This window comes from Dendrobates tinctorius, unplaced genomic scaffold (genome assembly GCF_039654945.1).
Source record: "Dendrobates tinctorius isolate UK_male_01 unplaced genomic scaffold, ASM3965494v1 ptg000003l, whole genome shotgun sequence".
Taxonomy (NCBI): domain Eukaryota; kingdom Metazoa; phylum Chordata; class Amphibia; order Anura; family Dendrobatidae; genus Dendrobates; species Dendrobates tinctorius.
The window spans coordinates 13,037,317-13,063,720 of record NW_027361671.1 but is presented as its reverse complement, the minus strand read 5'-3'; positions in this window follow the sequence as shown (position 1 = coordinate 13,063,720).

Below are 26,404 nucleotides of genomic sequence, written 5' to 3'. Positions count from 1 at the left end.
GGAGGTGCCTGAGCTACATTGTTAGTATGCTTTGCAAGCTTGCTAGTTGTCAGGTTCCCCAGGTCCGTCTGTCTACTTGTCTAACCTGTACTCATCTGCTCTTACCTGTCTTTGCCCATCTGCTTGTACCTGTCTGCACTCTTCTGTCCATCATCCGGTCCAGATCGCACCTCCCAGCACCCATCTGTCTAATACCTGGTCCAGACCACACCTACCAGTGCTTTTCTGTTCCTCAGCCGATCTGCACCCATGGTTCCAGAGTCCCTACAGTGCCTGCCTGCATTTTTCATCCCTCGTTTGGGCCTTAGCAGTTTACCCGCTGTAGGGAGTCAGCTACCTCATTATGTAGGTCAGCCATGGAGTAGCACCTAGTGCCACCTCTTTGTACCTCCTTTTGGACTCAGTTTCACCTGCTGCCACTTGTCCGAGTTGGGATTTGGAAGGCCACCTAGTTACATCCCTTTCAGGCTTTCAGAGGGATTCAGAACAGTGATTTCAGCACCTTGCCATTACAGTCTTCCTCTGATGGGTTGGCTGTAGTGGAAGAGGTGTCGGTCCTCACTATACTAATTCTACTTTATTGCAATTGATGACACTTTGTTGGTGTCTGCCACTAATATATAGAAATGTGTAGACTCCTGGCTGGGTCTCCAGCATTCATGTTGCCTGTAACAGTAGGCCTCTGAGATCGTCAGGCCTCCACTTCCTTGGACTCAACTACCCGTGTAACTATCCTTAAAAGTTTCTGACAATGGTAGTCAAAGGGGGCCTTCACCTATCTCTCACCCACCTCATCTTACTGTGATGTTCAATTGTAAGCTGTAGATGCTGTCCAAGACCCCGATACCTCATGCCTGGTTGATTGCTGCAGTGGCAGTAAAATCTGTACTGTGGGTGAATTGAGGCCACTTTTGTGGTGTCTGTCAGCATTTCGGGCCATTCTAAGGTGTTGTGCATGCATTTGTTTCTGCCTCCCATTGTGGTCAATGGCGTTCGGTTAATCGGTGAATATTGCAAATTCGGCGAGCGTAATCCGAACCGAACATTGAAATATTTGCTCATCTCTAGTCAATGTACACAGCGATAGTGCTCATTTCTGCAAGTCAGGTACAGCTGCCGCCACTCTGACATTGCAAATGCAAGTGCCAGATCTCTGACTGGTTTGCAACATCACCACGCGCTGCAACTCTACACTGCACATGCTCGCAAAGCTTTGTGAGCAGTGTAGGCCAGTTGTGGAATACCAGCTCCAACATGCCTGTTGGTATTCTGAGCAGTCTCCGCACATAACAACTGAAGAGTGGGCATGGATGTCTGACTTTTCTGTGTTTCTACAAGACTTTGAGAACTGTACAAAGATGATGAGCGGCAATGATGCCATAATCAGCACAATAATACAGCTTCTGTGCCTACTTAAACAGTCTCTGCTAACAATCAAAGCTGAAGCTTTGCATGCATACGAAGTGGAGATAAAGAAAAACATGAGACAGGGAGATACTACCAAGCCGCATCTCATCTGCTCAGCCTGGATTGGGTAACAATGAGGAGGTGGAGGATGAAAAGGAGTAGGAACAGGAGTTTGTTGCCAGTGCAACAGAGGCTAGTACCCACAAAAGCTTTGTCCCATCTCGCTTATGTGGATAGTCTGAGGAGGAAGAGATGGAGGAGGAGATGGAGAGTAATCATCATGGTGGATATAGGGAATTGTTAGCTGTAAGGAGCTTGACTTGGCACATATGACTGAATTAGTGTACTGCTGCCTTTCTCGTGACTCTCATATTACATTCATCTTGGCAAAAAAAATAGTACTGGTTGTTCACCCTGCTAGACCCACATTACAAGGAGAACCTTGCATCTCTCCTTCCTGAGGAAGAGAGGGTCTACTAAAATGGTGCTATGCCAGAAATCCATTGTTGAAAATATTGTATGTTGAAAAAATTCCCATGAGACAAAGCTAGTGGAAGGGGGCAATGCTTCCTTGTCCAACTAAGGAGAGGCGAAGGAGACACACACCAAGTACAGCAGAGGTAGAGGTACACTGTCAATGGCCAATTTCATAAGACCCGCCCAGCGTCCATGCCCTTGTAGGTACGTGTGCCGACAGGGGGGTGGTCCCTTTTTCGCCGCGAACAGACTGGAGGCAGAAACCAATGTGCATTCAACAGGTCCTCTTTATTGGCCATTTTCCCAACGACCACAGCAGTAGCATAGCACGACAGATTCTACACACAGGCCCAGGTACCTTTCACCTTGTTCCCTGTCCTTTACAGTGACGTCCCTCGCGGCTCTTTTACTGTGGCTGCCTTAGACCAACCACCACAGCGCTTTACCTGTCCGAGTCCATCCGTCTGGTACCCCTGCGCTTCCTCTGTCCTACGGCTCTCCTGTTAGGGCCACCCCCCTGACCGTTTCTCCTTCCAGTCCCTCCCGGAGTTCTTGCTCTCTGTCTCTATCCTCTTAAGTCTCCTGCTCTGCTGAACTCCTCCTCCTGGACTAGCTCCCTTCTGGAACTCTCTCTGGCTATTTATTCCCCTCCCCGGGAATTCCTGTCTAGAGCCCCTGTAACTCCGCCCACCATGACTATGCGGTATCCTAGCCTTAAGCTGTTGTTAAGCCCTTTCCTCATTGCTCTCTGTCTCCATCTTGTGGCCAAACTTTAGTATTGCACCGTCTCATTCTCCTGCTGTTCTTGGTCTCCCCCTAGTGGTCAAAACCCAGTACTTTACCATCCTCCACTGTCTTTAGCTGTCTCCCCACATACATCTACACCAGGTCATGTCAAGTACTTTTACGGCACATCTTGCATTCGCCTTCCTGCTGCAGACAGGTCCATAGGTCAGTCCACTTCCCTACATACCCCCTTCCTTTTGCCATTGTCATCCTCGACAATTTCGTCCCCTTTCTTTTCCGTTCTGAAGCTTCCCCACCTTCTGTTGTCGACCGGTCATTAAGCAAAGCCCATGATACACGGGGAGCCAAACAGAACCGGGAGCAATCATGCTCCGCGTAGCTTATGGCTACTCGCCAGCACGTACGCCTGTATGACAATTCCTTCTTGTTGGGATAGGACCACCCGGACTTCTCAACAGGTGTGTTCATCCCACTTTTCTCACTTTTAGCTCCATTTTTTAAATTTGGAGTGCAACGACCGAGGCTCTGGCCTGCCAGATCACCTCAAGCTTCCCTCTTTCATTTTGGGGTATTTGTGCTACTCAGGATCTGATCTATGGACCACTGTCTGTTTCAATTCTATACATCTTCTTGTACTTTCAGTTAAGATCAGTCATGGTAAGCATTTTTCCTTACTCCAGTACCCTGGACCTGTTGAACCTCTTAATTTTTTATACAAACAATTTTTAAACCATTTAAACTAGTCACTATCACCATTTCTTCACGGACATTATTCCTACAACCTTATCAAATTGCACATCATTATCAAACTGCTTCATGATGCATCTTTTTAAACATTTTCCAACAATACTTTTAAACAGTGATGCACCCCCTTTCTTTGTGGGAAGCACCCCCACACATCCCCGCCGTATGAAGAGTTGGGTATTTTACCCCGAGGGGACGAGGAACAGTCCCCATGCTGCGCAACAGTGCACAGCAGTCCCGGTAGTCCGTATTCAGCGGTGCTCCTGGCTGTCTCCTGATGGCCGATGTTCTGCCAACAGCAAGAAACGCTACAGCCGTGGAATTTCCGGGATGTCGGGAGGTCCCTGGGCCACGAGTGTTCTTATTGCCCAAGACCTAGGAGTCCATCTCCCTCCTGAGAGATGCATTAAAAGGGAAAGAAGGGACCAAGGATAGTTCTGCGGCATGTATCCTGAACCGTATCTTCACTTGGGAACCAGACCCTGGCACGAGCCGAAGAGAACTCCATCGCCGAAGCATCTCCAAATGGCGGAAAAGTTTTGGGGGCAGAGGAGGCCTCAGCCGCCCCTGCGCATGGATCGGCACCTTCTCCACAGGGCCCGGTGACCCCAGGGAATGCCTGGTGAGGACGCAGGTGCCCAGCAACAGGGACCCCAGGCCTCGTGTCTAGTGTTGAGCATTCCGATACCGCAAGTATCGGGTATCGGCCGATACTTGCTGTATCGGAATTCCGATACCGACTTCCGATATTTTTTCAATATCGGAATTCGGCATCGGAATCGGAAGTTCAGTTGATTGACGGCCTGACGTCATCATGATGCGCGGTGTGTGCGCATCATGATGCGCCGTCATTTCGGGCCTTCCGGGGGTCTCTGCCGGCCTGCCGGGGGGCTGTGTGGACTGCCCGGGGTCTGTACCGGCCTGCCGGGGGGCTGTGCCGGCCTGCCGGTGGTCTGTGCACCCTGTGGGGGTCTGTACCGGCCTGCCGGGGGGCTGTGCCGGCCTGCCGGTGGTCTGTGCACCCTGTGGGGGTCTGTACCGGCCTGCCGGGGGGCTGTGCCGGCCTGCCGGGGGGCTGTGCTGATGTCCGGGGGTCTGTGCAAGCATCGTCCGATGGGACTACAAGTCCCATCGGGCGATGCCTGCTACCATGACAGTGATTGACACATTAGCCAATGATGGGACAGTAGTAGTCCCATCATCCGGCTAATGTGTTAAATGTTAAAAAAAAAAAAATACTACATACATACTACATGCTACATACATACTACATGCTACATACATACTACATATATACTACATACATACTACATACATGCTACATACATGCTACATACATGCTGCATGCTACATACATACTACATACATACTACATACATACTACATGCATGCTACATGCATGCTACATACATACATGCATGCTACATACATACATGCATGCTACATACATACTACATGCATGCTACATACATACTACATGCATGCTACATACATACTACATGCTACATACATACCACATACATACTACATACATACTACATACTACATATATACTACATGCATGCTACATACATACTACATGCTACATACATACCACATACATGCTACATACATACTACATATATACTACATACATACTACATGCATACTACATGCATACTACATACATACTACATGCATGCTACATACATACTACATGCATGCTACATACATACTACATGATACATACATACCACATACATACTACATACATACTACATACTACATATATACTACATGCATGCTACATACATACTACATGCTACATACATACTACATGCTACATACATACCACATACATACTACATACATACTACATACATACTACATATATACTACATGCATGCTACATACATACTACATGCTACATACATACCACATACATACCACATACATGCTACATACATACTACATGCATACTACATGCATACTACATATATACTACATGCATACTACATACATACTACATGCTACATACATACCACATACATACTACATACATACTACATACATACTACATGCTACATACATACTACATATATACTACATGCATGCTACATACATACTACATGCTACATACATACCACATACATACCACATACATGCTACATGCATACTACATGCATACTACATACATACTACATACATACTACATGCATGCTACATACATACTACATGCTACATACATACTACATACATACTACATACATACTACATGCTACATACATACTACATATATACTACATGCATGCTACATACATACTACATGCTACATACATACCACATACATACCACATACATGCTACATGCATACTACATGCATACTACATACATACTACATACATACTACATGCATGCTACATACATACTACATGCTACATACATACCACATACATACTACATACATACTACATACATACTACATGCTACATACATACTACATATATACTACATGCATGCTACATACATACTACATGCTACATACATACCACATACATACTACATACATGCTACATACATACTACATATATACTACATGCATGCTACATACATACTACATATATACTACATGCATGCTACATACATACTACATATATACTACATGCATGCTACATACATACTGCATGCTACATGCATGCTACATACATACTACATACATACTACATGCTACATACATACCACATATATACTACATACATACAATACATTCATACAATACATACATAGACATACAGTACATATAACATAGAGTAACATACTTACCAATACTTGTCACATTGTTCCCCGAAGCCATTGTCTTTTCCGGAATAAATATTAACATAACAAACCACAAAAATACTCACCCACGATCCGAAGCAGTCCACGAGTGTGTCCCACGACGATCTTGGGTAGAGAACTGCAGCATCAGATGATGCTGCCGTTCTCTACGGGCTGCAGGAATCCAATGACGGAAGGTAGGTATCCTTCCGCAGTGTATTCCTCCGCCACTTAAAAAAAAAAAGTCCCTAGTCTCACTTTATGCCATTGCTGTGTGGGAATTTCCCACACAGCAATGGCATAAAGTGAGACTAGGGACTTTTTTTTTTTTTAAGTGGCGGAGGAATACAGTGCGGAAGGATACCTACCTTCCGTCATTGGATTCCTGCAGCCCGTAGAGAACGGCAGCATCAGCTGATGCTGCAGTTCTCTACCCAAGATCGTCGTGGGACACACTCGTGGACTGCTTCAGATCGTGGGTGAGTATTTTTGTGGTTTGTTATGTTAATATTTATTCCGGAAAAGACAACGGCTTCGGGGAACAATGTGACAAGTATTGGTAAGTATGTTACTCTATGTTATATGTACTGTATGTCTATGTATGTATTGTATGAATGTATTGTATGTATGTAGTATATATGTGGTATGTATGTAGCATGTAGTATGTATGTAGTATGTATGTAGCATGCATGTAGCATGCAGTATGTATGTAGCATGCATGTAGTATATATGTAGTATGTATGTAGCATGCATGTAGTATATATGTATGAATGTATGTAGCATGTAGTATGTATGTAGTATGTATGTGGCATGTATGTAGCATGTAGTATGTATGTAGTATGTATGTAGCATGCATGTAGTATGTATGTAGTATGTATGTAGTATATATGTAGTATGTATGTAGCATGTAGTATGTATGTAGCATGCATGTAGTATATATGTAGTATATATGTAGCATGTAGCATGTATGTAGTATGCATGTGGTATGTATGTAGCATGTAGTATGTATGTAGCATGCATGTAGTATATACGTAGTATGTATGTAGCATGTAGTATGTATGTAGCATGCATGTAGTATATATGTAGTATGTATGTAGCATGTAGTATGTATGTAGCATGCATGTAGTATATATGTAGTATGTATGTAGCATGTAGTATGTATGTAGCATGCATGTAGTATATATGTAGTATGTAGCATGTAGTATGTATGTAGCATGCATGTAGTATATATGTAGTATGTAGCATGTAGTATGTATGTAGCATGCATGTAGCATGTACTATGTATGTAGCATGCATGTAGTATATATGTGTTATGTATGTAGCATGTAGCATGCATGTAGCATGCATGTAGTATGTATGTAGTATGTATGTAGTATATATGTGGTATGTATGTAGCATGTAGTATGTATGTAGCATGTAGTATGTATGTAGCATGCAGTATGTATGTAGCATGCATGTAGTATATATGTAGTATGTATGTAGTATATATGTAGTATGTATGTTGCATGTAGTATTTATGTAGTATGAATGTAGCATGTATGTAGCATGTATGTAGTATGTAGTATGAATGTAGCATGTATGTAGTATGCATGTTGTATGTATGTAGCATGTAATTTTTTTTTTTTTTTTTACATTCAACACATTAGCCGGATGATAGGACTATTACTGTCCCATCATTGGCTAATGTGTCAATCACTGTCATGGTAGCAGGCATCGCCCGATGGGACTTGTAGTCCCATCGGACGATGCCTGCACAGACCCCCGAAGCCTGCACAGACCACCGGCAGGCCGGCACAGCCCCCCGGAGCCTGCACAGCCCCCCGGCAGGCCGGCACAGCCCCCCGGAGCCTGCACAGACCACCGGCAGGCCAGCACAGCCCCCCGGCAGGCCGGCACAGCCCCCCGGAGCCTGCACAGCCCCCCGGCAGGCCGGCACAGCCCCCCGGCAGGCCGGCACAGCCCACCGGAGCCTGCACAGACCACCGGCAGGCCGGCACAGCCCCCCGGCAGGCCGGCACAGACCACCGGAGCCTGCACAGACCCCCTGGCAGGCCGGCACAGCCCCCCGAAAGGCCCGTACAGACCCCAGAGAGGCTGTACAAGGGCAGGAAAGGGTTTTTCTTATTCCGATACCGGAAGTCCCATAGACTTGAATGGGACTTCCGGTATCGGAATCGGCGATACCGATACTTTTTTTAAAGATCGGCCGATACCATCCGATACGATACTTTGAAGTATCGGACGGTATCGCTCAACTCTACTCGTGTCCCCACTGAGGGACAGCGTCAAGGCCCAGCAGTCCACCACAGGTCGCGGCAGAGGTGCGCTCATCTCCATCAATGTTATTATTATTTATTATTATTTATTATTATTATTTATTTATATAGCACCATTGATTCCATGGTCCTGTACATGAGAAGGGGCTACATACAAATTACAGATATCACTTACAGTATACAAACTAACAATGACAGACTGATACAGAGGGGAGAGGACCCTGCCCTTTCGAGCTTACATGCTACAGGATGGTGGGGAAGGAGACAGTAGGTTGGTGGGTTGCAGCAGTTCCGGTATTGGTTGAGGTGTTATCACCGGTAGTGGTGAGAGAGAAGGAGGTAGCGGGGTCATTGTAGGCTGTAGGCTTTCTTGAAGAGGTGGGTTTTCAGTTTCCGTCTGAAGGATCCAAATGTGGTTGATAGTCGGACTTGTTGGGGCAAAGAATTCCAGAGAATAGTGGCAGTTAGGGAAAAGTCTTGGAGGCGGTTGGGTGAGGAGCAAATAAGTGTGGAGGAGAGAAGGAGGCTCCGCTCCATCTGGCTCTCAGCTCCTGCAGGTACAGCTTCAGGCAGGAGGCCAGGGACGTTGATCGGTGGGAAGCGGAGCAGGGAAACTGGGGCCCGGTGGCGCAGACGTCAGACAGCCCTACATTGACTGCGGAGCCTGGTGACCCGGCCACAACTGCGATCTGGAGCGGGGCCGGGGCAGTTGCGGGCCTCAATGGACAGGCCACAGCCACGGTGTGGAGCGTGACCGAAGCGGCTCCTGGTCTCGGGGTACAGGGAGTGGAACCGCTGCGGGATGGGGCGACGCTGGGCGGGGCGGCTCAGGGTCGATGGCGCCGTCAGTGGTCGGCCCTGCATGGGCCGCAAAATCATCGGGTGCCGGGGACGCTGGACGAGAGGAGGCAAGGCGGGGAGGCTGTGGGCCGATGTTGGGGCCCTTAGGTCTAGCTCGCGTATGGGGCATGGGTGTGGGAACTGCCTGCAGTGCCGCCGGCTGGGCGGGGGAACGCTCACCTTCCCCGGTGCCGCGGCTTCCTTCAGGCTGCCCCGCAGTTCCTCCAGGAACCGGTGCATCCGAGCGACTGGCGTATGCGAGGTGTCGCTGGTTCCCGTCGCTCCTCCGCTGCTTCCAGTCCCATCGCAAAGTGTCTGCTGCTGTTCTTCATCCCGTCATCTGGCAGGACCAGCCTCCAGGCCCAATGTATCAGCAGGGAGGGTCGGCAACAGATTCTCCAGCGGCTGCTCCGACATGGCCTGAGCCACAGGCGAGCGCTCCTCCATTTTCTTCTCCAGCTCCGGCTCCGTTGACTCTGCTGTCGGGGGCTCCATCTGCGGTGGATCTTCAGGACGGGTAAGTGCTTGCTGTTGTGGCTGCTGCTCCCGGTAGTCCAATGTGGCAGCAAACTCCTGCGATTCTCTCAGGCACTTAAACGCCACCATCATCCTGCAAAGTCCTTTCCCGTTCTGGATCTTCCTGATTTAAAGCAAACAATCCCAAGCTCAGTCCAATTTTGGTAATCCACAAGGGTAAATCTTCAACCTGTTCAGCTTGGGTCCTTTGGATCTTCGGTGCAGTCTTACTGCTGACATTGGTGTATTGGCAGTGGTGATCCTGCCATCTACGCCAAGTGTAGGTACGTGTGCTGACTGGAGGGTGGTCCCTTTTTCACCGCGAACAGACTGGAGACAGGAACCGATCTGCATTCAACAGGTCCTCTTTATTTGCCATCCTCCCGACGACCACAGCAACACAGCAGCAGCACGACAGCTTCTACACATAGGCCCCGGTATCTTTCACCTTCTTCCCTGTCTTTTACAGTGACGTCCCTCGCACCTCTTTCACTGTGGCTGCCTTAGATCCACCACCACAGTGTTTCACCTGTCCGAGTCCATCCGTCTGGTACCCCTGGGCTTTCTCTGTCCTGCGGCTCTCCTGTCAGGGCCACCCCCCTGACCGTCTCTCCTTCCAGTCCCTCCCGGAGTTCTTCCTCTCTGTCTCTTTCCTCTTCAGTCTCCTGCTCTGCTGAACTCCTCCTCCTGGACTGGCTCACTTCTTGGTAAGCCCTTTCCTCACTGCTCTCTTCATATTGTGGCCAAACTTTAGTACTGCACCGTCTTTTTCTCCTGCTGTTCTTGGTCTACCCCTAGTGGTCAAAACCCAGTACTTTACCATCCTCCATTGTCTCTAGCTGTCTCCCTACATACAACTACGCCAGGTCACGTCAAGTACTTTTACAGCCATCTTGCATTCGCCTTCCTGCTGCAGACAGGTACATAGGTCAGTCCACTTCCCTACACCCTGATGACGGTATTTTTGACAAGGAGGGAAAAGTTTTTAAAGATGGTTAAGCATTACCTCCCAGCCAAAACCAGCATACTCCCTAATTCCTCTGTGACTTTCAACTATTGGGTCTCAAAGTTAGATACCTGGCCTGAGCTGTCCCTCTATGCCATGTATGTGTTGTGCTTCCCTGCTACTATCGTAATGTCTGAGTGCATTTTTGTTGCTGCCGGGGGGTCATAACAGACATAACAGACTTTCGGCTGTCAACAGAGAATGCTGAGAGGCTCACTCTGATAAAAATGAGCAAAACCTGGATTAGCCCTGACTTTTCCACACTACCAGATGACATCAGCACATAAAGTGTTTTTGAACTTCAATATTTGAATAAGGCCCTCAGGTTGTTGCCTTCATGGGTCTATGGATGACTGTGTTACCCACACTTTGTGCAAAGCCTTTGAGTGTATGAGTACATTAAATACACTAAAAATATTTTAAAAAGACCTGCAAGTTGTTGCATTCCAGGGTCTGTGGATGACTGTGTGTAAAGCTTTAATGGGTTTAGAAGTTCCACAACTACACTTTCTTAATTTTTTTATGAGGTACTCGAGTTGGTGCCTTCAAGGGTGTATGGATGACCCTCCTTATAATTTTTTTGACTTTGCACTGTGTGCAGAGCCTTTATGAGTGTAGGGGTAACACAACTACACTTTCTTAACATTTGAATAAGGCACTAACTTTGGTGCCTTCAGGGTGCATGAATGACTGCTTGAGATTTTTTGCATGCTTTGTACTGTGTGCAGAGCTTTTATGAGTGTGGGAGTACCACAACTACACTTTGTTCACAATATTTGAATGAGATACTATAGTTGGTGCCTTGACGGGTGTATGGAGGACCCTGCTTGTAATATTTTTAGCAGGCTTTGCACTATCTGCACAGTTTTTATGAGTGTGGAAGTAACACAGCTACATTTTGTTGCTTTGTTCTCAATATTTAAATTTAAAAGAGATATTACAGTTGGTGCCTTTAGGGGTATATGGATGACCCTGATTGTAGTTTTCCTGTGTCTGTATATGAGAGAAGCAGCCTGCTGTAGATGATGCACATATAGAGACACACAAATGATTTATTCCTGATCTTTTAAGCTTAACATATATTGTTCCTGATCTTTCCTGAATAAAGAAGCTCTGTTGTCACACACTTGGAGAGGATCCTGAATAATCTGCTGCCAATACCGTTTATGAGTGTGGGAGAACCGCAACTACACTTTGTTGCTTTGTTCTCAATATTTGAATGAGATACTACAGTTGGTGCTTTGAAGGGTACATGGATGACCCTGTTTGTAATTTTTGGCAGGCTTTGCACTTAGTGTAGACCATTTACGAGTGTGGTCATACCGCAACTACACTTTGTTCACAATAGTTGAATGAGATACTACAGTTGGTGCCTTGAAGGGTGTATGAATGTCCCTGCTTGTAATTTTGTCAGGCTTTGCACTGTCTGCAGAGCTTGTATGAGTGTGGGAGTACCACAACTACACTTTTTTCACAATGTTTGAATGAGGTACTACAGTTGGTGCCTTCAAGGGTATATGGATGACCCTGCTGTAATTGTTGGCAATCTTTGCACTTAGTGCATAGCCTTAATGAGTCTAAGAGTACCACTACATGACAATTTGAACATAATGTGTAAGAGGCCCTCCTTATGTCTAATACAGGGTGTATGTGTGTTCCTTTTCCATAAAATTTTTGGCAGTTCTTGCTTCCTGCATAAATTACACTGAAATTTCCAACTTTTTAATGAAGATTTCAATTTTGGTTTTCTTAAATTCTTAGTTTTTTAAATCCCTTTTTACACTTTGGATTATATACAAGTCATTATACAGGAAATAATGTTTCTTAACATTTCCTTCCTGTAAACTCTAATTTCTCCTCAATTTTTATGTTTTATTGTCAGTCTTTAAAGTAAAATTGTGATGCCATTGTTCTCAGCAGCTAACTGGAAGTCAGAGATGCTTCCAGGGGTGTTCCACATGCTGTTGTCCTTCCAGTCAACACTTTTTCCATCCACTTCAACATTTTCACTGCCCCAGAGCTCCTTGTAGGGTCTGCCGGAAAAATTGTTGGATTTCCCATTAGCTCCCATTATACTCGATACTCAAAAAGCGCATCCGAGCATTCAAAATTGCTCAGTTCAAGTAATGAGCATCCGAGCATTTTAATCTTAATGTTGAGCTGTTTGTAACCCCACCGACACCACAACTTTCTGTGTACATTCTTTAGTCACAGAGCTGCTATTCAGTGCAAGGGGAGTGGTGAGACTAGGAGGCAGGAGACAGTGCAAAGTGACATGTCACTGCAATCAGGGTCTCTTCGCTTATATCATAGTGCCCTCATATTACATAGCAAAAGCCAGCCTGATGATATATTCCCTTAAAGCTTGCTTCAACATAGAAGTCTATAGTTTTCAGATTTTTACGTGGGAAGAAAAGTAAAATTATATCTGCGTAGATTAGCATCTGAATGCAAGAACCAAGAGGGACTAAAATAATGTACAAATAACTTTTTTTTTGCCTTTTAGAGAACTACTAAGTGGTGGAAGTGAAAGCTCATTTCTTCCAAATGTCTTTGATCATAGGGCACTTTGTATCTGTGGTGGTAAAGATAAAAAGGTGCAGCCTAATTTCCACATTTCTATTGTACTTATGTACTTAAGTCGCTGGCCCTGTTTTATCGCTTCATCTAACCTGCGAGCTCTGAGGAATATGTTAATGCAAAGTTTATCAGTTTGGGACTCTAAAATGCATTTAAATTAGATGTTTTTAGACATGAGCACATGCAAGTTGTCTGTAGGTGGCAGCATTGACCAAGCTTGGAATTCCCCAAAACTACATAATCTTCTTTTAAAAAAACAGCAATCATATTTGTATTCATTGATATTCTCCTTCTTCATAATAAGTAATCTCCACCCTGGCATGATTTCCTAAAGATTTACAGTGAAGCTTTAGCACAAATGTACACTATTCATAGAACGGAGTGAGATAAGACGGGGAGGGCAATATTTTGATGTATCCTAAAGGTATGTTTTTATCAATCCCTGTCAAAACACAGTATATTCTGTTTACTATGTCTTGCACAGATAGCATGCCCTTGATATTTCCTACAAATCATTGATGTATATTAGACAAGGAGTTATGAAGTGCTGCATTTCTATAGCTTTTAGCAGATGCAATTAGACAGAATTATAAACTGCAAAGCACTTTCCTTTATGGTTGTCAATTAAATCCTTAAATAGTAAGTTGAAAAAAAAAATATAGATGAATGTATTTTTACGAACAGCATGGCAGATGCAGTATCACTGTTATTAGGCTACAAGTGAAATTGATACACTGATTATAATTCCAGAATATGACGCAAATCAGAAAACAAATTACCGGTGATTCTGTTTGCTGCCATTACAGATTTTTGTCGCCAAACTGGGAAACAGATGGTGAATATTTCAATACAGAAAGAAATGTGACATTAACTCGGCTCATACTTTTGTTGTCCTGTGTGTTTCACATTTTCGACTTGCCTAACAAAATTATTTTCTATAAAATATAGTTAGCTTTCCAAGGCTGTGTAGCAAACACTCCATCCTCGTATTTCCCACTCTACCGTCCACCGGGAGAAACCATAAAGGATCTGTAGTGAGATAATAAGAGACTAGAAATTACGCTTGGATTAAATCAAAAGAGGTTTACTGCGGCATAATAATGGAAGCGTGCCATGCAATACAGATGGCAACAGCAAACTAATCTTTATTTCATTAAAAGGCTATTTTATTATTCTGACGATTGCGTCAAGTCTCAGAACTTACCACAAGGCCGTTTTCTCTTGAGGGGAATCTCTCGACCAGTCCTGTGCAAGAAGTAAAAACTATCTATCTTTAATTGTATATCTTTTAAAGGGAACCTGTTATCTTGAAAAACACTATTTACCATGAGCTATAGGTTTAATCTGCAGGTAAGTAACTTCACCATGCATCCTGGTTGCGTTACTGGAAGAAAACGACCTTGTTTCCTAATGAGAGTTGCCCACTTCCAGTCACTGGACAAGCATGGCGCATCTACAGTCACCACTCTCAGCTCTGCTTTTTATACTGTGAGCGGCGGCTATAAACATGCCCCAGAACTTTGATTGAGAGTTGGCTCGGCAGCTCATCTGTGCAGAGCGTGCTGTCAATCGAAGTGTCTGGGTGTACTAATATCTGCTGCTCACAGTATAGCATGAAATTACTGTAGCCTCGCCATGCCATGCATGCCTCCGTGGCAGAAAGTTGGTGACTCCCTGGAGGAACTGAGTTCCTTTTCTCTTGGTAGCCGCACTTTCAAAACATGTGACCAAGAAGAATTATAATGCTATTTACCTGCGATCTCGCTTAAGCGTCACCGATTTTGTGACGCAGCAGCGATATTGCTAGCGATATCTGTTATGAGCTCATTTTCTGCTCCACCAGCTGGGAGTTCTCCTTCCGTTCTCCCTCTGGTAGTGACAGGAGGTAGTGAGGTTAGTTTAATTGATAATGGACTGCCATCTGACGAGGAGGATAGTGATTGGATCTCCGGAGTATCAGACTGGATATAAGACAGCTAACGCCCTATCCTGTTGCTGGTGATTCAGTCTGTTTCTCAGGTCTTGGACTTCAGCTCTGCTCCAGTCATCACAAGTTAAGTTTGTTTTTTGCTAATGTTCACACTTGCTCTTGTTGGTCAACTCAGTTTTGTGTGGTCAGCCAGCCCGGCTGGGCTGTGCTGAATTTGCACTCTTATTTATCTGTATTTGCCAATTTGCCTTTTTGTCCTTTATTAGATTGGCCTCTTTTTGCTCTGTCTCAGAATATTCCAGAGTGCTGATATAGTGGGAGAAGTCTAGTGACTTCAGGGTTAATATTGTTATCAGAAGCGTTGGACATTATTTTTGGTAGGGTTTTTTGGCAGATTGCAGACAGTATCTTTCCTTTCCTGTCCTTTCAAGTTAGTTTGGCCCCATCATTTGCTCAGCCTATTTTTCTGCCTTTTTTGTGTTTTCATCTTGCTTCACCGTTAATACATGTGGGGAGCTGTCTTTCCTTTGGGGTCTGCTCTGGGAAGTTAGTTTTCCTCTTTTCTTACTTTAGGCTTATTTAGCTCTCCGGTTGTGACGAGGCGTCCAGGACCACCGTAGGCACACTCCACGACTGCTTCTAGTTGTGTGTTAAGATCAGGACTCTGCAGCCTGCATAGTTACCAACCTCTCTGGTTTTCTGAGACTTAGTGTGTTTTGCTTTTTTCCTCCTCAGTGACCCATCATAACAGATATCGCTATGTGTGATACTTACCTCCGACCAGCTCCCCTGCTGGCTATCGCTGATCACGCGAGAACGTCCTGGGCCGTTTCTCGTCAGCCGCTTCCTGCTGGCGCCGACGAGCGACGCGTGGACGCAGGCGGGAGGATGTCTTCATCGCTGCGTCTGACAGGTAAGTAACGACTGCCGACCGCCGCTGCATCGCTGGTGAAATCTGCCTGTTTGGCAGCTCACTAGCAACCATTTAGCGATGCACCAGCGATCCTGATCGGGTCGTATCGTTGTCGGGATCGCTGGTGCATCGCTAAATGTGATGGTACCCTTAGCCCTGTGTCTGACTTCTGATCTTGTTTTTGACCTTGGATCTGTTGTGACAATTCTTGTGGATTATTCCTTCTTCTTTTGACGCTCTCTGACTTCAGATATCTGACCTCGGACTTGGTCTATGTTGTACTCCCTGGTTTTGACAAAGCTTTCTAGCATTTGATTCCAGACTGTTTCCTAACCATGCCTTTGACATACCCCTCTGTACTACAAGCCCCCCTGGTAACTAACTTTGGAACTCTGGATAACCCTTTCTCATGGCTTGCCCATGAGTAGTGACTCAACCTCATTACAGTTCGAGTTGCAGCGTCAGATAATTAGTCCTATGAAAACTTCCTTTAGCTTTTCACTGCTAGCAGAGAATGTCTTCTCACTATGACTTTCAGTTAGTCTAGCGAAAACCAGTAGTGACCCTTCCTGATACATTTTCAGGGGAAAGAAACCAGTTTAGAGTGTTCGGGGAAAGTTGCAGGCAATTCTTTACCCTACAATCACGGTCTTCAGGTGATGAGTCCCAGCGAGTGGAAATATTTATGTTCCTATTACGAGGGAGACTTAGGCATTTTCCTTGTCCCCATAAGTCCCAGAACAGTCTTCAGTTGATGGCTTTTTTGATGCATTAGGGGTTACCTATGATGAACCAGACAGAATCCAGGACGCCGAGGCTAGGATCATGAACCTGGCACAGGGGAGCTGCACTGCTGAGGATTACTGTACTGAAATCTGACAGTGGTCCACTGAGGTTCAGGTGAATCATGCGGCCCTTAGTTGCCAATTTCATAAAGGTTTGTCTGGAACCCTGAAGGACGCTCTGGTTCTGCATGATGTCCTGGTTCTGCATGATGAGGCCAAAACCCAGGCCATACAGATGAACTGCAGAATTTGTGAGAGGCATGGTGTCAGAGAAAAAATGTCTAAGAAAAGTCTAAGAAAAGTCTAAGCTCTGTGCAAGTATGCTGAACAAGTCTGGAGGGTCTACCGGGGTACCTGAAAGACTTTGAAGATGTGTTCTCAGAAAAAGAGGCTGAATTTTTGCCTCTCCGAGTCCCCATCATTCATATGACCATGCTATTGATCTTGCCCCTGTTGCTTATTTACCTAAAGCTTGCCTGTATAAGTTATATGGGCCTGAATGTACCACCAGGAAAAAAAAAGGGTATGAAAGTTTATGGAAGAGACATATCCATCCTTCGGGCGGCACGGTGGCTCAGTGGTTAGCGCTGCAGCCTTGCAGCGCTGGGGTCCTGGGTTCGAATCCCACCAAGGACAACATCTGCAAGGAGTTTGTATGTTTTCCCCGTGTTTGCGTGGGTTTCCTCCGGGCACTCCGGTTTCCTCCCACATTCTAAAGACATACTAATAGATTGTGAGCCCCATCGGGGACAGTGATGATGATGTGTGCAAAATGTAAAGCGCTGCGGAATATGTTAGAGCTATATAAAGATTATTATTATTATTATCCTTCCTCCTCCCCTTTGGCTGCTAGATACTTCTTTGTAAAAAAAAAAGATGGCCTCCATCCTTGCCTCGATTTCCAAGAACTGAACCTGATCATGGTTAAGAATACTTACCCATTTCCAATCATCACTGACCTTTATAATCAGCTTACTAAGGCTAAATGGCTTTGTAAACTTTATCTTATAGAGGGGTTACAATTTAATATGCATCCGGAAGGGGGTTGAGTGTAAAATGGCATTTTTAACATCGGAGGGTCTATTCGAAAATCTTGTCATGCCTTTTTGGCTAACCAAAGCACCAGCACTATTTCAGAACTTTATGTCTTTTCTGATTGCATTTGGAGATTTGTTGTTAGAGAGAGGACTAGAACTCTAGTGCCACCTATAGGAAGTAGCAATCCTAGAAGTGAATATCTACCCTTTAACGAGCATTGTCACATCACTTAGAATAAAAGCCAAAACCAGAATCTCAATTTGCAAACACTGTGTTTCGGGTACTGCCCCTCATCAATTCAAAGTGTGAGATCTGGTTTGGCTGGGTGAGAGGCATTTGACCGGGATCCAAGGGGTAACGTTTCTCCTTGCGGAGAGTGACATGTCAAGCATGCCAAGATAACGAGACTTTTAAACTTGAGGGAAAATTCTTTGTTTGCAAAAACTATGTACACCTAGTGTCCTTTTCTGAACCCCGAACACAAACTTTTTAATGTATGTCCATTTTTCTTTTCGGGTTGACCAGTTTAATAAAGCTTGTTAAAAGGCTGCAATGCAGCCAATCAACAAGCTTTTAGACTGTTGGCACTTCCGGAGCTAGCGCAGCCATGCCATGTATTGGCATGGCTGTGATTGGCAGGCACAGCACATGACCCAGCCTGTATAAAGACTGGTCCTTGCTTCTACCTCTTACAAAGTTTGCCTTTAATAGTCGAGTCAATCAATCCACTGGAACCTCACCATTTTTCTGTAATTACGGTTTTCATTCCCATTTTGGTGAGTTTTTCAGGAGTTCTGAGTGTCAGGGGGTAGAGATCACTATACAGAAGCTTGGGGATGTTTGGAAGGAGGTTGAAAGGAATATTGGGGTTGCTCAAGTTTGCCAAAAATGGAAGGCGGATAAAAGATGTTCGGCGGTTTCTGTTTTTAAGGTAGGCAAAATGTCTGGCTATCATCCAGAAACATTAAACTTCAGGTACCATCGGCAAAGTTAGGCTCAAAATTCATTCGTCCCTATGAGGTCCTAGAAGTAATATATCCAGTGGAATTTAGGTTTAAGCTTCCTCAATCTTTCCGCATCACTAATATCTTCCATAGTCCCCTGTTACATAGTAACATAGTTAGTAAGGCCAAAAAAAGACATTAGTCCATTCAGTTCAGCCTATAAAATTCTGTCAGAATAAATCCCCAGATCTACGTTCTTCTAAAGAACCTAACAATAACTGTAAGATACAATATTGTTACGCTCCAAGAAGACACCCAGGCCTCTCTTGAACCCTTCGACTGAGTTTGCCATCACCACCTCCTCAGGCTGGGAATTCCAGATTCTCAATGCCCTAACTGTAAAGAATCCTCTTCTATGTTGGTGAAAAAACCTTTTCTCATCCAGATGCAGAGAATGCCCCCTTGTGACCGTCACCTTCCTTGGTATAAACAGATCCTCGGAAAGACATTTGTATTGTCCCCTTATATACTTATACATGGCTATTAGATCGCCCCTCAGTCGTCTTTTTTCTAGACTAAATAATCCTAATTTTGCTAATCTCTCTGGGTATTATAGTTCCCCCATCCCCCTTATTAATTTTGTTGCCCTCCTTTGTACCCGCTCTAGTTCCATTATATCCTTCCTGAGCACCGGTACCCAAAACTGTACACAGTACTCCATGTGCGGTCTAACCAGAGATTTGTACAGAGGCAGTATAATGCTCTCATGATGTGTATCCAGACCTCTTTTACCCCATGATCCTGTTTGCCTTGGCAGCCACTGCCTGGCACTGGCTGCTCCAGGTAAGTTTATCATTTACTAGGATCCCCAAGTCCTTCTCCATGTCAGATTTACCCAGTGGTTTACCATTCAGTGTGTAATGGTGATATTGATTCCTTCTTCCCATGTGAATAACCTTACATTTATCATTGTTAAACTGCATCTGCCACCTTTCGGCCCAAGTTCCCAACTTATCCAGATCCATCTGTAGCAGAATACTATCTTCTCTTGCATTGACTGCTTTACATAGTTTTGTATCATCTGTAAATATCGATATTTTACTGTGCAAACCTTCTACCAGATCGTTAATAAATATGTTGAAGAGAATAGGTCCCAATACCGACCCCTGCGGTACCCCACTGGTCACAGCGACCCAGTTAGAGAATATACCATTTATAACCACCCTCTGCTTTCTATCACTAAGAAGCCAGTTACTTACCCATTTACACACATTTTCCCCCAGACCCAGCATTCTCATTTTGTGTACCAACCTCTTGTGTGGCACGGTATCAAACCCTTTGGAAACATCAAGATATACCACATCCAATGACTGACCTTGGTCCAGTCTATAGCTTACCTCTTCACAAAAACTGATTAGATTGGTTTGACAGGAGCGATTCCTCATAAACCCATGCTAATATGGCATTAAACAGTTATTCTCATTGAGATAATCCAGAATAACATCGCTCAGAAATCCTTCAAATATTTTACCAACAATAGAGGTTAGACTTACTGGCCTATAATTTCCAGGTTCACTTTTAGAGCCCTTTTTGAATATTGGTACCACATTTGCTATGCGCTAGTCCTATGGAACAGGCCCCGTCGCTATAGAGTCTCTAAATATAAGAAATAATGGTTTGTCTATTACATTACTTAGTTCTCCTAGTACTCGTGGGTGTATGCCATCTGGACCCAGAAATTTATCTATTTTAATCTTATTTAGCCGGATTTGCACCTCTTCTTAAGTTAGATTGGTGACCCATAATATAGGGTTTTCTTTGTCTCTCGGCATTTCACCTAGCATTTCATTTTCCACCGTGAATACCGTGGAGAAGAAGGTGTTTAATATATTAGCTTTTTCCTCATCATCTACAACCATACTTTCTTCACAATTTTTTAATGGGCCTACACTTTCACTTTTGATTCTTTTACTATAGATATAGTTGAACAGCTTGGGATTAGTTTTATTCTCCTTAGCAATGTGCTTCTCTGTTTCCTTTTTGGCAGCTTTAATTATTTTTTTAGATAAATAATTTTTCTCCTTATAGTTTTTTAGAGCTTCAACGGTGCCACCCTGCTTTAGTAGTTTAAATGCTTTCTTTTTACTGTTAATTGCCCCTCTTACTTCTTTGTTTAGCCACATTGGGTTTTTCCTATCTCTTGTCCTTTTATTCCCACAAGGTATAAACCGCTTACAGTGCCTATTAAGGATGTTCTTAAACATTTCCCATTTATTTTCTGTATTCTTATTTCTGAGGACATTGTCCCAGTCAACCAGATTAAGGGCATCTCTAAGCTGGTCAAACTTTGCCTTCCTAAAGTTCAGTGTTTTTGTGACCCCCTGACAAGTCCCCCTAGCGAAAGACAAGTGAAACTGTACAATATTGTGGTCGCTATTTCCTAGATGCCCAACAACCTGCAGATTTGTTATTCTGTCAGGTCTGTTAGATAGTATTAGGTCTAAAAGTGCTGCTCCTCTGGTTGGATTCTGCACCAATTGTGAAAGATAATTATTCCCCTATATTTGGGGGTTTGTAACAGACCCCAAAGAGAATTTTGTTACTATTTTTCCCTCCATGTATTTCGACCCATATGGACTCGACATCCTCATTCCCTTCGCTTATATCTTCCCTTAAAGTGGACTTTAGACAAGACTTTACATAAAGACAAACTCCTCCTCCTCTCTGATTTTTGCGATCCTTTCTACACAGACTGTAACCCTGTAAGTTAACTGCCCAGTCGTAGCTTTCATCTAACCATGTCTCATCTAACCATGTCTCATGTCTGTTGAAGGAATTTGTTCTCTTAGTGGTGTCACTTTTGTCCCCGCCTCCTCTGATTACTATCGATAACAGTTTAGAGTATTAGATAAAAAGGTTTGTTGTTTCCCAGAGGGTATGAAATTACATTCAGTAGCTCATACATTGTAAAGAATATGGACTGGAGGAGAGATCCTGGGTTCCAGCCCAATCCATGAGGGTCGATCTATGGGTCAAGAACTTTCATGCTAGGTTTCCTGGGGAGCCTAGGGGTCCAGTGCCCCGCCTAGGAGAAGGGGTACTGTGATGGTTTCATAACTGACTGTGACCTGGGGATGCTGTGAGTGACAGCTCAGTTGTCCTATGGAATCTGGAGTGTGCTGAACTTTCCATTCATCCAATCTGATCTTGGATCATGCTGGGCTGTCTGCATTTTGATTGACATCCCTGCTGCTGAATGGGGTGTAGTCTGTGGGCATTCCCCAGGTGCCTCCCGTCCAAAGATGATTTGCTAGGTATTGAGCTGGCTTGCTCTAAGCAACAGGTTGTCAGTTGTAGCCTTGATTTAGGTAGGTGTGTGTGCTTAACCCTGTTTCTGACTTCTGATCTTGTTTTTGACCTTGGATCTGTTGTGACAATTCTCATGGATTATTTCTTCTGCTTCTGACACTCTCTGACTTCGGGTATCTGATCCCGGTTTTGTTCTCTGACTATCTGTTTGCTTTCTGGCATTTGACCCCCGTGTTGTTTCAAGACCACACCTTTGACTTACCCCTTTGTACTATGAGCCCTTCAGGTATCTTTCTCATGGCTTGCATGTGAGTAATGACTCAGAGTCACACCTAATTCTTTAGTTTTCCCAGGAGATAAATCACCTTCAAATTGTGATTGTGGTAATGTATTTCTCAACTTTCAATATTCAGAACCAATGCATGCTTGGCAAATTCAAAGAGTCAAGGTCATACAGAGCTGTTCTGGTGATTTCTATTAAGTCTTTATCTTGCTGCAGTGCTGGATTCACAGCTACATTGATAAATACCATTATATGAAATAATCTGTGCTGCTGCTGCTTCTGAACATGCAATACTGACAGGAGAACAGGAATCCCTTATGTCTATTGAGGCAGCGTGCCTTCTGGAAGCTTTTTTTTTTTGCTTTTTGTTTAGTATATTTTCATTTTGGGCACTCCTCATAGTTCATTTTTTGAGAGGAAGTTTCACTTCCTTTTTTTCCACAAGGTGCTTTCTCCTGCACTGTCACATGCACAGAGTATCCTAAAATGTGATAAGCAAGGCCAAGTATCCATGCTGCAATGCTGCATTCATTAACCATCTTCCTCTGGCTTTTAGGAAAGGCATATACATATACCAATGAGGGAAGAAGGATAACACTTCCTTGCATGCTCTTAACCTCATTTTCATTAGCAATTTGGAAAAACTCTCTCTCAGCCTGTTTCTTAGTTACCAAATATTAGGTCTGATTTTTATATCTATTGGAACAAGTAAATTAAGTACTTTGAAGGTGTATAGCTAGTAACTGTGTAATAACTTTTACTGTATGAGAAATTGCTCTATATTTTTGTCTGTAACATTTTTATTTGTGATCCCATTTAAGCAAGGTAGCGATGAGAGATATCTGGATATCATGACAAAATAGACCTTTCAGACATCAAGTCATAAGTGCCCCGCCATGGCTTTCTGAAGTGTTTGTAAGTATACAAACTTATCCAGTTGTAGCTGTTTAAATGAGTTGTTCATAGCTCCTATCGGGAGCTCTCTTCATTAAAAAGTGAAGTTTTATATCTCCTTCACAGCAGTCACTGACAGCTGATAATGCTCTTCTATCTCAGTTTACAGTGCAAATGGATTGAAGCTATAAATTGCAGGAAATCCGTTTAAGGGTTAGACAGAGAAAATGCCCAACTTAAATTGTCATTGCTAAACTATGGAACGTTCCTAATTAATAGTATACTTTATGACATCCCATTTTAAATCCATAGGCATTAAGATGGAGTTGGTTCTCCTTTGTAGGGATAACAACTGTAATTCTTCTGGAAAGATGTTGGAATATTTTCCCTATTCATTAAGAAGAACATTTGAGAGGTCATACACTAATGTTGGGCAAGAGGGAGCAATTTGCAATTTCAGTTCTAGTTCATTCCAAAGGTAACTGATGGTAAAACTTAACCAAAAAAGAAATACAGATGGCACTCACCGGTTAAAATCTTCTTTATTCTATTTCTTTAAAACATCGGCATAGGGAGGATGGGAGCAGGAGTGGAGATGACGACAGCTGTTTCGCGCTGCAGTGGCGCTTCTACTGGTCTCAGAGGGGAGTAGCCAAGTCTCACCTCTTAACAGAGGGAGACAATCAAACCCCACCCCCACTGCTTCAACACATATGCAGCAATTATCAGTGACAGTTAAAATATTTTGGAAAAACAAATAAAAAAACCACATGTACAATCATGAAAGCTTATTACAGGAAAACAGACATATCCAATCTATCATTTAGACCAGCAGATTCCTGTGCCCGAGTGCACATGATCCATATGGCCTCTCTTTTCAAAAGAAGTTTTTGTAAATCTCCCCCTTGTACTGGAAGAGACACCCTTTCCAGGCCAGCAAAAGAGAATACCTCTGGATTTCCTCCATGAGATTCCCTGACATGCTTAATTAGGCGTGGGACACCTTTACCTGATCCACCCGAATTATAATGCTCCCTAAATCTTACATATAGGGGGCGAATGGTCTTACCGATGTAAAAAGCTTTACAACAACATAAAACAACATAAACCACGTGAGTTGCTTTGCAGGTGATAAAATCCTTAACAACATGAGACACTCCCCCGATGCGCAGTGTTCTATCTACAATATGGTAACTACAGAATGGACAATGTCCACACTTAAAATTACCATGTGGAACACTCTTGCTTAACCAATTACTTCGTTGCTTCACCATCCGTTTTTTTACTACTATGTCACCCAAGGTATTACCCCGTCTATTAGAAATAATGGGACCCCTTGCTGCCACCTCAACGATATCCTTATCACGCTTCAAAATATGCCAGTTCCTGCGAATGGCAGATCGTATAACCCCATCCATAGGGCCAAATTTGAAACAAAAAACAAATCTCTTTTCAGATCCACAGGCAGGACTACGATTGCGACCTCCTGCCTGATCAGCTCTAACCTTAGCCTCATTAAGAAGACCATTAGGATAGCCCCTACAACGGAACCTATCACATAATTCCTCTGCTTGCTGATTATAACCTTCTTGGGTGTTATTAATTCTCTTCAATCTTAATAATTGGCTATAATGGAGAGACCATTTTATATGATTTGGATGGAAGCTATCAAACCGCAGAACGGCATTTGTGGCGGAGGGTTTACGAAATACCTTGGTACAACACTGATCTATACATCAAAAAAATTGAGGTTAAGACCTCCTTATCTAGACATGAATTACATATTCATGTTATTGGACTTATTTAGGTACTGGACAAATTCATCAAATGATTCACGGGGTCCGTCCCATATCATGAATATATCATCCACATAGCGCACAAAAAGTCTGATATGTCTCAGAAAAGTGTTCCCCACATTGTACACATAGTCCTCCTCCAACACAGCTAGAAAGAGGTTCGCGAAAGTACAAGCAACCAGAGTTCCCATTGCGGTCCCAGTGCATTGTAAAAACCATGCGTCTTCAAACCTAAATGCATTGTGTTTTAAAACAAAATCAACCCCTTCGCATACAAAATTGACAAAACTGTCACTTCTCTTTAACCCCTTCATGACCCAGCCTATTTTGACCTTAATGACCTGGCCATTTTTTGCAATTCTGACCAGTGTCCCTTTATGAGGTAATAACTCTGGAACGCTTCAACGCATCCTAGCGATTCTGAGATTGTTTTTTCGTGACATATTGGACTTCATGTTAGTGGTAAATTTAGGTCGATAATTTTTGCATTTATTTGTGAAAAAATCAGAAATTTGGCGAAAATTTTGAAAATTTCGCAATTTTCAAATTTTGAATTTTTATTCTGTTAAACTAGAGAGTTATGTGACACAAAATAGTTACTAAATAACATTTCCCACATGTCTACTTTACATCAGCACAATTTTGGAAGCAAAATATTGTTTTGTTAGGAAGTTATAAGGGTTAAAAGTTGACCAGCGATTTCTCATTTTTACAACAAAATTTACAAAACCATTTTTTTTAGGGACCACCTCACATTTGAAGTCACTTTGAGGGGTCTATATGGCAGAAAATACCCAAAAGTGACACCATTCTAAAAACTGCACCCCTCAAGCTACTCAAAACCACATTCAAGAAGATTATTAACCCTTCAGGTGTTTCACAACAGCTAAGGCAATGTGGAAGGAAAAAATGGATATTTTAATTTTTCCAACACAAATTTCCTTTCAGCATCAATTTTTTCATTTTCACATGGGCAACAGGATAAATTGGATCCTAAAATTTGTTGGGCAATTTCCCCTGAGTACACCGATACCACATATGTGGTCATAAACCACTGTTTGGGCGTACGGCAGGGCTCAGAAGGGAAAGAACACCATTTGACTATTTAAATGGAAAATATGCT